Genomic DNA, 14,609 nt, shown 5'->3' with positions numbered 1-14,609 from the left:
GTAGTCCAAGAACGATGACAGGAAGGCTGCATGAAGTGATACTACTCCACCAAATGCCCACCCACTGTTTGCTAAACTGAGAAAGAACTTTACACAAGAGCTGAGTTGGGAAGTCATATCGCACTCACCTTATCACTTGAAGTTGTGCCATCAAATTTGCACCCTTTCCACACTCTATCGAACAACCTTCAAAGAACTTCCTTGTCATATGAAAACGCACTCTGAACATGGCTCGACGAGTTCTTCACCTCAAAACCACTTGATATCTACAGTCATGGAATCGAGAAGTTATCCTAGCTTGGCAGACTGTTGTAAATAGTCAAGGAGAATATATTATTGATGGCTAAAGTTTCTGTTATGTGTATCTGTTTTGTTTATTGAGGTTATGGAAAAACCCAACAAACTTATGCACCAACCCAATATTTTTTTTTCCAGCCAGCAAGATCCCTTCGGCAAAACATCGTTATTGAAGGGATCAAGAAAATTTCCCAATGGTTCTTGAGTGTAAACACTTAATAATTCCCACCCCACTGCGTAGATTACGCGATCGATCTTTGCCACTCCAGTCTCATTAAGAACAACACTACTCAAGTCTAACCTCTATCGTTACTGGACGTATCCCGTTACAGCTAATTTTCCTAAGCGGATCACACAGCAGATCCGTGATTAAGGATCTTCTTCACATCACTTGTTCTCTCGAACACTTGGCCTGTACAGTTGGTATCGCCATCCATGCAGCTAGTGGCAGCACTGGCAGGGTGATAACATCCAGTAACTTCCATTCTGCGTCGTGGTTGCGAATTGTGACTCGAGTTGGAGATTGTAGGCGGTGCATCCTGCCGTTATACGGACACTTTTTTTCAGCAACATTCATCGCTATAGAAAGGTAAACACTTATCCATTAGTGTCCTTGTTTTTAATACACTTCAGACGTGGCGATGGTACATTTACGTTGTCAAATTTTCGGCATCGATGTCAGTGTGATAAAAACTAGTCTGGTGTCGGTTATTACGCTCTAAAAATATTTCCGAAAATTTTATTTAAATGTTTTGCCTGTCGTAGAAGGCATTTTATTTGTTTATTCGTGTTACGTTGCTCCAGTATACAAGAGAATTGCATGGAAATGGAACGAGTTATAATTATATATGAGAACAGTACTTATACGTTATAATAGACGCAAACTGTAGTATGCTAGTAATTTTAAGCTAAGGCATTCTGTACAGTGAACAGAGGTATAAAACAGTCAAATAATAAACCATAATTATTCCACATTACAAGTTAAAGATGTAACAAATTTCCGTGATGACGCAGGTTATCGTGTTGCATTACAACGTGGTAATAGCAAATATTTCAAGTACAATGCATCATATTTAAATTAGAAATGTTTACATTGTAGAATCCATTAAGAGAGTAAAAAGAGTTTCCCAGAAGATAACCTTCAATTTACTTTTAAATTGTGGCATTATGCTGGTAAGATTTTTATGTCCGATGAGAGTGACTTAAAACACCTTTAGGCTTCAGTAGTGTACCCACATTTGTACTAGGCTCAAGTTTTTCTATCAACATGCAAGTCGTCGCCTTTATTGCGATAATATCTGCTGCTTTCTGCAACTGTCGGTTGCCACAACAAGGTCGTTGCCATAGAGACGCGGAAAGTTGCGGAAGTTAACGCTCGCTAGTCGCAACGCCAAGTTAATTTTAGGAACTTTCCGCAAGTCTTCAGATTTCTAAGGGAGTCGCGTCATGAGATAGGCAAATGGAAGTTTGCAGTATCACGCAAAAAATTAAGAGCAACTACTACAGCTGTAGCGTTGTTATTACATTAAAATCGAGACACAAAAATAGCGAAAAAGAAGTTTTTGAGCTAAGAAATGCATACAAATCCAAGTTTTCAAGAAATAGTGTAATAATTGCCTGCCCATATCGTTAGCAATTTGTGATTTTTTTTTCTTCTCTCTCTCTCTCTCTCTCTCTCTCTCTCTCTCTCTCTCTCTCTCCATGCTTCGACGTCAATTGGCTCAAAATCTGCCACTATGTTTTGTAGTGCGTCCTGCTATGTAACCGTATTTTTCAAATCTACGTATTTCGTGTCCCATCAGTACAGGAAAGTTATCCACTTTCTAAATTAGCAGTTGCTTTGTTTTACTGGCCCACATGTACCGGATTTTCTAAATTTTTGTTAGACATTTTCGCAGCGGTACTGAACACACAATATTTAGACAAGTGTGGGAAAGACGTATTGTAACTGAAAAATAAATAGTGCAAGATGCAAGAAAATTGGGAATAAATATATTAAAGTTCGACCATTCATGATATGTACAAACATTTTGTGACGTTTATTAATGAGTAACACCACGGGATAGTTAAGAGAGAACTTTTGGGACTAAAGATTTTTCTTCTGTGCAGATGTCAAGTTAAGACAAACTCCAGTAATTAATTGCCAAATGAAACAGATGGTCAAGTCTACTTAGATGTTACAAACCCCCTCTTGGCTTTAGCAATAGATATCACACTAAGAGTAACCTGTTTTTGTTGGTAAAATACCATAAGCCACTTTTAAAATGAAGCATTTATTTTAAACCTCAAAAGTTATACAGTATTGAAAAGCCAATAAAAGTACATGTTCAGTGTACAGTGTTATTTCCGTTGCATGTTGCTGTTGGTAATGGTTGGCAGGATGAATGATGGGAAGTGAAAGACGAAGCACAAGTCGTCTGTTGATACAGTCAATTGGAATAATTTCTCTGTATTTTGAAAATACTAGACAAAAGATAAGTTCCACATCACAATAGATATTGTAACTTTGTGTATCTATATCAATCGGGTGCTTAAGAAACTGAAAATGCACACTGTCACCTATTAGAGTGAAATTTCTGTTTTAATACTGGTACAAAGTTACACTGTTATTTGGGGTAACTTTAGACCAGACTTAAGAAACATAGTATTTTTCCTGTATCCAATGCTCTGGGTAAATTTAGATAATGCCAGAAGTAAATCAAGTGCTGAGAAGAAGTAAAAACAAATTATGTTATTCAGTATTACAGGTTTACTTTGAAATATCAATATATTTGTATGTACCTGGCATTGTTCAACTTAAATCACTGTTTCCAGAAGCTCTCTTCACAGCCAGTGCAATTCAAGCATATCACAAGCTTGAGAGATTGTAACCAGGAGGAATAGAACTGAAATACTAACAATAAAACACAGAGGCAATAAAGCTGTTTCTTTTGGTACAAAATAATGCAGGTAGATGGAGCAGCAGCCATTTGAAACAAAAGAAGTAAGTTGTACAAAGATACCCTGTCTGGTAAAAAGTTCTCTAGACAATCAGAATGCTCTTTCATAATTATCTTACAGTTATTAAATAAAGTTTACTGGTATTTTGTTGTATTAGGGTAAAACACCATTGGTATTTTTCTCACATTATAACCTAACCTAGGGCTCGTGCTACACTACCAGCCAGTCCACCAGCACATCTAGTGTACTTCCAAGTGTCAATCTTGAAAACAAAACACTTCATTTATTCTGCCAAAGGAAATCGTTAGTTTTATTTATTCTTATTAGGTACCATACACTGTCACTCGACTGACTATGACTGATGGAAACAAGTCATTAACAGGAGCTGCAGCAGAAGAGCATCGTACACCACAAGTCCATCAACCAACCAAAGCAGAACCAACTAAGAGTATCTGAGATGTCAAGTTATAACTTGAAAATAATATTAGACATATAATAACACAGAAAATGCAAGTACTTTCACATTCTTCCACAACATATCACAATACCAAGTCCCGTCATCATCCATACCTTTGCAAGTTTGATTGATTTATTGATCCATTTCATCTACAGCTGCACAATGTGCAAGAGATATTTGGATTTTTTTGTTAATATTAACAGTTTTACGTATAATATAGCTTTGTACATAATAAATCTAAAAACAAAGATGATGAGACTTACCAAACAAAAGCGCTGGCAGGTTGATAGACACACAAACATACACACAAAATTCGAGCTTTCGCAACCCCTGGTTGCTTCATCAGGAAAGAGGGAAGGAGAGGGAAAGATGAAAGGATGTGGGTTTTAAGGGAGAGGGTAAGGAGTCATTCCAATCCCGGGAGCGGAAAGACTTACCTTAGGGGGAAAAAAGGACAGGTGTACACTGGCACACACACCCATATCCATCCGCACATACACAGACACAAGCAGACATTTGTAAAGGCCATAATAACACACATTAATCTATCAATTAATGATGAATACTTAAATAAATGTTGTTACGCTATATACAGAGAGATAAAACACAAATGTTCTTCTGAATGAGACTATGTTGGGTAAACACACAAAAATTTAGTTTTGTAGGTATTCATTTACTGTGTAAAAGCAGTGATCAACCGAGTACGACTTCAGTTTAGATTTGAAGTGACCAATGTTTTGTATGTGTTTAATGGTATCTGGTAAGGCATTGTACAGTTTGATACTAGGATGGATAAGGCTGTTTTGAAATAACTTTGTGTTGGTGCTTTGAACATGTACATCCAATTTTTGTCTCGTATCATAGCTGTGTATTGTGTGATTTTGAGTGATGAGTGGTCTTTTTGTATGTAAGTTTTGCTTTAAATACATTACATTTTCAAGTATATATATGCAAGGAAGTGGCAGGATCATCCTTTTTTGAAACAATGGTCTACATGATTTGTGATTATCTAGCCCTTCCATTATTCTTATAATTTTTTTTTTTTTTTTTTTTTTTTTTTTTTTTAATATTGAATGTTTTGATGGCATCTCCAGAATTTCCCCAGAACATAATTCCATACCGGAGGTGAGAGTGTAAAACTGCATAATATACACACTGAAGGGTGTTGTAGCTGGTACAATTTTTTAATGTATGCAGCACAGAACAAGAAGTACTTAATTTTTTGTTCATTTGCTCAATATATGCTTTCCATTTCAAGTTGTCTTGTAGATGAAGTCCAAGAAATTTGGTACGGGCTGTTTTGGCAGTTGTCTGTCTGTATAGCTCTAGATTGGGTGATATCAGATTTTTTGTTTGTGCTGTGTGTATACCCATAGCTACAGTTTTTTCAGTATCTTCTGGTAAACCTTCCGGGATGTAAGGTCGTGGTCCATGAAACTCTTCAGCTCCTAACGTTTCGTCCAGAGCTGCGCTGGACATCTTCAGAGGGCTGTTTCTCCTCCGGTGAGTCTTGCCGACTGACTCACCGGAGGAGAAACAGCCCTCTGAAGATGTCCAGCGCAGCTCTGGACGAAACGTTAGGAGCTGAAGAGTTTCATGGACCACGACCTTACATCCCGGAAGGTTTACCAGAAGATACGTCATCCGGTCGTGAAAGCCTTCATACTATAGTTTTTTCAGTGTTTATTATGCTAATCCTGTGATCATAACGTCTGCTGGTTGGTGTGCAGTTCACTCTAAAGCTTCCCTTCATCAACTAGTTGACAAATATAATGATATTGTGTCTATATGCGTTGTGATCATTCATAAAATCCTGATCCATTAACAAATTTCGTAATGCTTTGGTTACTGTTTCTATTTGTGAATGGGAACTGAGGACGTATCATCAGCTGCAGTTTCTTTCAAAAGTTATCCAACCAAACAGGTGATTTAGAGGCTCCCCTGCAGCCACACATTCTGTGCCTCCATTGAAGGAGCAACGCACTGCTGTAATTTACTCGTCAACACAATTGGACCTCCTTGAAACTTGGGTAGGATGCCACTTGTTGATCCTTGTGTGTTTGTTCCCACCCTGAACAGCCTTACTACACTCCTGGAAATTGAAATAAGAACACCGTGAATTCATTGTCCCAGGAAGGGGAAACTTCATTGACACATTCCTGGGGTCAGATACATCACATGATCACACTGACAGAACCACAGGCACATAGACACAGGCAACAGAGCATGCACAATGTCGGCACTAGTTCAGTGTATATCCACCTTTCGCAGCAATGCAGGCTGCTATTCTCCCATGGAGACGATCGTAGAGATGCTGGATGTAGTCCTGTGGAACGGCTTGCCATGCCATTTCCACCTGGCGCCTCAGTTGGACCAGCGTTCGTGCTGGACGTGCAGACCGCGTGAGACGACACTTCATCCAGTCCCAAACATGCTCAATGGGGGACAGATCCGGAGATCTTGCTGGCCAGGGTAGTTGACTTACACCTTCTAGAGCACATTGAGTGGCACGGGATACATGCGGACGTGCATTGTCCTGTTGGAACAGCAAGTTCCCTTGCCGGTCTAGGAATGGTAGAACGATGGGTTCGATGACGGTTTGGATGTACCGTGCACTATTCAGTGTCCCCTCGACGATCACCAGTGGTGTACGGCCAGTGTAGGAGATCGCTCCCCACACCATGATGCCGGGTGTTGGCCCTGTGTGCCTCGGTCGTATGCAGTCCTGATTGTGGCGCTCACCTGCACGGCGCCAAACACGCATACGACCATCATTGGCACCAAGGCAGAAGCAACTCTCATCGCTGAAGACGACACGTCTCCATTCGTCCCTCCATTCACGCCTGTCGCGACACCACTGGAGGCGGGCTGCACGATGTTGGGGCGTGAGCGGAAGACGGCCTAACGGTGTGCGGGACCGTAGCCCAGCTTCATGGAGACGGTTGTGAATGGTCCTCGCCGATACCCCAGGACCATCAGTGTCCCTAATTTGCTGGGAAGTGGCGGTGCGGTCCCCTACGGCACTGCGTAGGATCCTACGGTCTTGGCGTGCATCCGTGCGTCGCTGCGGTCCGGTCCCAGGTCGACGGGCACGTGCACCTTCCGCCGACCACTGGCGACAACATTGATGTACTGTGGAGACCTCACGCCCCACGTGTTGAGCAATTCGGCGGTACGTCCACCCGGCCTCCCGCATGCCCACTATACGCCCTCGCTCAAAGTCCGTCAACTGCACATACGGTTCACGTCCACGCTGTCGCGGCATGCTACCAGTGTTAAAGACTGCGATGGAGCTCCGTATGCCACGGCAAACTGGCTGACACTGACGGCGGCGGTGCACAAATGCTGAGCAGCTAGCGCCATTCGACGGCCAACACCGCGGTTCCTGGTGTGTCTGCTGTGCCGTGCGTGTGATCATTGCTTGTACAGCCCTCTCGCAGTGTCCGGAGCAAGTATGGTGGGTCTGACACACCGGTGTCAATGTGTTCTTTTTTCCATTTCCAGGAGTGTATATGCTTCAGTACTACTGTCTTCACTCTTCTGAAATGTAATGCCATCTGTGATTGTTAATTTTAAGATTTCTGAGAATTCGTTCCAGCAATGCAAAATGTGCCTTTGTTGGTGAGTCTTGTAACTCCAGAAGTATGTTTAACAGTATTGATAAATCTATTCTTGTACCTTCTGTTAAAAGCATCAAATTTTCAACTATTTCTCAATAGAATACAGTATTATTAAAAGGAGATAACCCTCCTGGTATCCAGCCTGTTTCAGTTGGTAAAGATGCTTTCCTAAAATTTTCTTCACATGATTTATTTGAATCCAGCTGTCAGATTTCTTGGTTTGTAAGCCCAGGAAGTAATCAATATTTTCAGTGGTGATCTAAAAAATTCACCCAATTCTTCCATAAATTAAGTTTTTGTGTCAGTAGAGCCCATAGCCATCAACATTAAAAACATCAGTACCAGGGTTTTACTATGGGACATACCTGGATCTGAACAGCTATCCTATAAATTGCATTTTGAGGTTTACTTCAAATCATACAGACTGCAGGAATTGACATACAAGTCCAGTACAACCATCGCAGCACTCTGGTTGGTACATGTAAATTTCCTCCTTCGAAATACCATTGAGAAATACTGTTCTTACAACAAATTGCCTTAGACACCAATCATGTTGAACTGCAGCACTCAATATGGCTCTCATCCTTTCAAATCTTGCTACAGGGCTAAATGGATAAACATAATCTATTCCTAATCATTGATTTTATCTATTTGCCACCTGTGGAGCGTTACATAAAACCACTTTGTTAACTGCATTTAATTTTCTAGCAAAACCCATTAATTTTCAATCAAGTATTTGTTTTAGTTTTGTAAACTAGTTTCCATGTCTTATTTTTCTTCTTAGAATTCAGTTCTTCCTCCAGCACTTTCTTCCATTCTTCAGATTTTTCTGTCTGCACGGCTTCTTTATAATTCTTGTTGTTTGGCTGAAACTTCACAGGAACATTAGGGTTTCTTCAAATTTCACTGTTCACATAAATTGTATGCTTTGTCTTTAATCCTTGTTTCTTAGTTACTCTCAACTTGTCTCATATTGTCATACAAATGGTTGCTAATATTTTTGTTCCTTAAAACTACATTGTAGTTCATACAGTCCTGTTGACTATCCTCTTAAAAAGCAACATTTTTTACATTCAATTTCTGTAACCGCTTCCTTTTCACCCATCTCTGATATACTGACAAACCTGTAATTGCTTACAATTGATCTTACACCTTTGCATACACCGATGTAATTCTTTTCAGGAAAATAGAAAATGTTACTCATAATTATCATAACCAACAACAAATCCTTCTCAAGATTTAGCACCAAACTTCATATATCTTTAATCTGTTGATCCTCTTCAGGAGAGGAATGCGCGGGAATCTGTGCATAGTATTTCATTCCAAATATCATCAAATTATCTAAATACTTCTTAAGAAGTATAGCAATTGGAATATTACCTTTAATTTTTGTAGGACCAGTCCGATTCAGAGTGTGTGTCGCATCCAAAACTGCCTCACCCCACAATGCGTGTGGTAGACGTTCGGCAGAGCAAAGCCGAGAATGTGCCATCTCACATAGGATCACATTTTGCACTCACCAGTTCCATTCTGCTATATAGCGTACAGTGTAGTATTTGAATGTTACAGCCCAACTGAGTAAGCAAACTTGTTGACATCTTTACTATGGAACTCCTTGCCATCATCTCTGTAATTCTGTGACAATGACTTCAGCTTGAATCTGTCATTTTGATAAACAGTGGTAACTTTTAATTTCATCTTTGTGTCACGAAAGCTACTTTACCTTTAAACTGGAAAAATCATCACTAAGAACAGCAAAGTATCAGTAACCCTGTAAATAAATTTCTTCATTGGTCAGCAAACAACTGCATAAACTAATTCTCCAGGTACAGCGGTTTTGTGCACTCTTTCATCAAATGCCAGCCGATTGCACCCCTTACAGAAGCTGCTGTCAATCGTCTCTATTTACGAGTTTTTTATCCTGTCTCTGTAAGGTATCATCTGTTTCAGTGACTACCCGACTCTTCCTCTTTTTTTTTTTTTTTTTTTTTTTAAATGAACAATCCTCACAGCCAAATGGTAAAACTCATTTTCACTGCTGAATGCAACAACAGAAACTAAAATATAATTTTTGAAAGATGCCCATGATTTACCATATTTTTTTAATGTTCAGTCTACATCCTACCACAAGAACTCCTTACCAACATTGAGACCTCTATGGCAGAACATTGCAAAGCACACATTGCTGTCCGTGGTGGTCAAACACTGTATTAAGAACCATGTTCTGCCTTTTGTAATGTCCAGGGGACCATCATAAATCACAGTGACTTCAGTGTAATCATTATTTTTGAATAAAATGGTTATTTCTATTTGTCTCATTGCATATTTATGTCAGTTGTCTTCTATATATGATTCAAGTTTCATTGAGCTATGTTACATGGCAATGACACATTGAGCAAAAGTAATTCCTGTGCGTAAATTTGCACGGGAGTGTCTTTGTTGTATTTATTTTAACTAGTGTACTTACATTTTTGAATCAGTTAACTGATGTTATCAAGTGCAGTGAAGTATATGGTCACAATACCAGGACAAAATGTAACTACTTCCAGCACAGAACAAAATTAAAAAGGACAGATCATAGAATGTACATCAGTGGTTTGATTTGGTTCATCAAATTCTTGAAGGACATGCAAGAGGGTTGGTTTTATACAAAATTAAAATCTTGTGTGATAGAAAAAAAATTTATATTCATTCAGTGAATTTTATGACATTGCTTGTGATATGATGCAGTAGTGTAACAGCTGTAAAGTAATAAATTATAGAGGGGATACAAGATGCAACAGTTTTAGTGTGTAACGTATTTTGCAAGTGTAATTTTTGTAGCACTGTTGTTTCTGGTGTTTGAAAAAGCCGTAATTTTGATAGCTCTGTACAAAGAAAATATCAATAAATTTAGTGTGTATTGGTCAGATTTCTTGGCAGTGGCACTTCTTTCTTTTCACAGATATCAGGTGATATGAGCTTTGTCCTTTCAGAGATTTGTCATATTTTTTATTAATTCTGAAAAACTCAGAGGAACCTTTTCGTCACCTAGCCCATTCATATGCAACCCATACAGACTGAAATGGGATTTATTTAATGTCTCAGCTGCAGTATTAAAAGCTGTCATGCATTTGTTCCTATTGAAGTTCACAGAGACAAGTATACTATTAAATAAAGTAATACTAGGATTTAGCTCCCGTTTCTCATGCCTGTTGAGTTGGGTACTAAGTATTACACTTGTGATACGTTTGATTGAGGAAAGTACTGCAGTTTCACTGTTTGTAAGACTAATATAGTGTAACTTCCAGAATGAGATTTTTCACTCTGCAGCGGAGTGTGCGCTGATATGAAACTTCATGGCAGATTAAAACTGTTTGCCAGACCGAGACGCGAACTCGGGACCTTTGCCTTTCACGGGCAAGTGCTCCACTAACTGAGCTACCCAAGCACGACTCACGCCCCGTCCTTACAGCTTTACTTCTGCCAGTACCTCGTCTCCTACTTTCCAAACTTTACAGAAGCTCTCCTGCGAACTTTGCAGAAGAGCTTCTGTAAAGTTTCGAAAGTAGGAGACGAGGTACTGGCAGAAGTAAAGCTGTGAGGACGGGGGCTGGCTGAAGTGGCCGAGCGGTTCTAGGCGCTACAGTCTGGAACCGCGCGACTGCTACGGTCGTAGGTTCGAATCCTACCTCGGGCATGGATGTGTGTGATGTACTTAGGTTAGTTAGGTTTAAGTTGTTCTGAATTCTAGGGGACTGATGACCTCAGAAGTTAAGACCCTTAGTGCTCAGAGCCATTTTTGAGGACGGGGCGTGAGTCGTGCTTGGGTAGCTCAGTTGGTAGAGCACTTACCCGCGAAAGGCAAAGGTCCGCAGTTCAAGTCTCGGTATGGCACACAGTTTTAATCTGCCAGGAAGTTTCATAATGTAACTTGTTTCTGTCACAGGTGTATAATTTAGTCGAAATTCTTTAGCAAGCTTGTTTATGTCTGCAGCTGTATCTCTATTAAAAGTGTCATTCTGTGCTGTATTGGTTAGGAACTGGCTTGCTAAATTTTTTTTTTTTTTTTTAAGTGATGAACCTATTGAGCCATGTTCAGAGTGCATTTTCGTGTGGAAAGGAAGTTCCTTGAAGTTTTTGAGGTGTTGTTGTTGTGGTCTTCAGTCCTGAGTTTGATACAGCTCTCCATGCTACTCTATCCTGTGCAAGCTTCTTCATCTTCCAGTACTTACTGCATCCAATGTCCTTCTTAATCTGATTAGTGTATTCATCTCTTGGTCTCCCTCTACGATTTTTACCCTCCACGCTGCCCTCCTATACTAAATTGGTGATCCCTTGATGCCTCAGAACATGTCCTACCAACCGATCCCTTCTTCTAGTCAAGTTGTGCCACAAGCTCCTCTTCTCCCCTATTCTATTCAATACCTCCTCATTAGTTATGTGATCTACCCCTCTAATCTTCAGCATTTTTCTGTAGCACCACATTTCGAAAGCTTCTATTCTCTTCTTGTCCAAACTATTTATTGTCCATGTTTCATTCCATACATGGCGACACTGCATACAAATACTTTCAGAAATGACTTCCTGACACTTAATTCTATACTCGATGTTAACAAGTCTCTCTTCCTCAGAATTGCTTACCTTGCCATTGCCAGTCTACATTTCATATCCTCTCTACTTCGACCATCATCAGTTATTTTGCTCCCCAAATAGAAAAACTCCTTCACTACTTTAAATGTCTCATTTCCTAATCTAATTCCCTCAGCATCACCCGACTTAATTCGACTACATTCCATTATCCTCGTTTTGCTTTTGTTGATGTTCATCTTATATCCTCCTTTCAAGACACTATCCATTCCGTTCAACTGCTCTTCCAAGTCCTTTGCTGTCTCTGACAGAATTACAATGTCATCGGCGAACCTCAATGTTTTTATTTCTTCTCCTTGGATTTTAATACCTACTCCGAATTTTTCTTTTGTTTCCTTTACTGCTTGCTCAATATACAGATTGAATAACATCGGGGACAGGCTGCAACGCTGTCTCACTCCCTTCCCAACCACTGGTTGCCTTTCATGTCCTCGACTCTTATAACTGCCATCTGCTTTCTGAACAAATTGTAAATAGCCTTTCGCTCCCTGTGTTTTACCCCTGCCACCTTCAGAATTTGAAAGAGAGTATTCCAGTCAACATTGTCAAAAGCTTTCTCTAAGTCTAGAAATGCTAGAAATGTAGGTTTGCCTTTCCTTAATCTTTCTTGTAAGATAAGTCATAGGGTCAGTATTGCCTCACGTGTTCCAACATTTCTATGGAAGCCAAACTGATCTTCCCCGAGGTCGGCTTCTACCAGTTTTTCCATTCGTCTGTAAAGAATCCACGTTAGTATTTTGCTGCTGTGGCTTATTAAACTGATAGTTCGGTAATTTTCACATCTGTCAACACCTGCTTTGTTTGGGATTGGAATTATTATATTCTTGAAGTCTGAGGGTATTTTGCCTGTGTCATACATCTTGCTCACCAGATGGTAGAGTTTTGTCAGGACTGGCTCTCCCAAGGCTGTCAGTACTTCTAATGGAATGTTGTCTACTACCGGGGCCTTGTTTCGACTCAGGTCTTTCAGTGCTCTGTCAAACTCTTCACGCAGTATCATATCTCCCATTTCATCTTCATGTTCATCTACATCCTCTTCCATTTCCATAATATTGTGCTCAAGAACATTGCCCTTGTATAGACCCTCTATATACTCCTTCCACCTTTCTGCTTTCCCTTCTTTGCTTAGAACTAGGTTTCCATCTGAGCTCTTGATATTCACACAAGTGGTTCTCGTTTCTCCAAAGGTCTCTTTAATTTTCCTGTAGGCAGTATCTATCTTCCCCCTAGCCTCTACATCCTTACATTTGCCCTCTAGCCATCCCTGCTTAGCCATTTTGCACTTCCTGTCGATCTCATTTTTGAGACGTTTGTATTCCTTTTAGCCTGCTTCATTTACTGCATTTTTGTATTTTCTCCTTTCATCAATTAAATTCAGTATCTCTTCTGTCACCCAAGGGTTTCTACTAATCCTCGTCTTTTTACCTACTTGATCCTCTGCTGCCTTCACTACTTCATCCCTCAGAGCTACCCATTCTTCTTCTACTGTACTTCTTTCCCCCATTCCTGTCAACTCTTCCCTTATGCTCTCCCTGAAACTCTGTACAACCTCTGGTTCTTTCAGTTTATCCAGGTCCCATCTCCCTAAATTTCCATCTTTTTGCAGTTTCTTCAGTTTTAATCTACAGTCTGCAGCTGTATCGTGAATGAGGCACATGGTAAATGTCTTCCCAATCCAAATGCTGTTTAATGTTTTTTATCAGTCTAGTAAAATGCAGGTGGGTGTTACGATGGAATAGTATCAGTTCACGGGGCCGTCCCGATCACTGTTCTCGGATTTCATCTTTAAGATATATCAGTTGTTGACAGTAAATGTCAGCGGTGATGGTTACACCTCGGGGAAGCAATCTGTAGTTCACTACGCTGTTGCTGTTTCACCAGATGCATATCATTATCTTTTGTGGGTGTGTGCGGGTCTTTGCAAGGGGAGCCGCTGCAGTGTTTGACCTCAAACATTCCTTTCTGTTCCCTATGTTAGCATAACGACACTGTTTCAGGTCACCAGTAATGATACAGAATATGAACGGTCAGTGCTGTTCACGAGCCAGTTGATGACGAGTCAGCAGAGATGCACATATGGGCACCTGCTGATTTTTGTGATTTTGGCTGAGAACATGCGGTACCTGTGCACCTAGTTTTTTAACCTTTCCCATTGCGTGCAAATGTTGTAAGATGGTGGAATGATCACAGATCATCATGTTTGCCAGTTCTTGAATGCGCTCATGTGGATGATACTGGAATTGACGTGTATAAAAAATCTTCCTGAATGTGATGAGTCACTAATGTCAAAACATGTCAAAACAATCCTCCTTGAAATGAGAAAACCATTTTCTTGCCATGCTGTGTCCAGTGTTCTTTCTGGATGCCTCTGCTGCTGTCATCCCTCTATTGAACTCGAACAGAATAATATCTCGAAAATGTTTCAATTTCACCATGTGGCACTCCATTTTCTAACATTCACAGCCCCTCTTACTATCTCCAAATGACAGAATGACCATATGTAAATTGAAATAACAACAGTGAACTACAGATAAAAACTGGCAATTGATAAATAAACCCATAGCAACTGAAGTACCAAATGTAAAAGAAAGATGCTACAAACATCTGCTCAATGCAACATTTTAAATTAGATACTTGTATATAAGTAGGCTCCCTCTTTGTGTGCA

The 14,609-nt window shown here is 40.0% G+C and overlaps 1 protein-coding gene across 1 annotated transcript in view; it reads left to right on the top strand.

Moving 5' to 3' along the window:
- The first annotated feature begins 750 nt into the window (after window positions 1-750).
- Window positions 751-14,609, top strand: part of LOC126108530 (speckle-type POZ protein-like) — a 41,410-nt gene continuing 27,551 nt past the window's right edge. Inside the window, exon 1 of the mRNA XM_049913808.1 lies at window positions 751-886. The gene's annotated coding sequence lies outside the window, so the exon portion shown is untranslated. The remainder of the gene's footprint in view (window positions 887-14,609) is intronic.

Source organism: Schistocerca cancellata, chromosome 11 (assembly GCF_023864275.1).
Source record: "Schistocerca cancellata isolate TAMUIC-IGC-003103 chromosome 11, iqSchCanc2.1, whole genome shotgun sequence".
Taxonomy (NCBI): Eukaryota; Metazoa; Arthropoda; class Insecta; order Orthoptera; family Acrididae; genus Schistocerca; species Schistocerca cancellata.
This window is presented reverse-complemented; position numbering and strand designations above follow the sequence as displayed.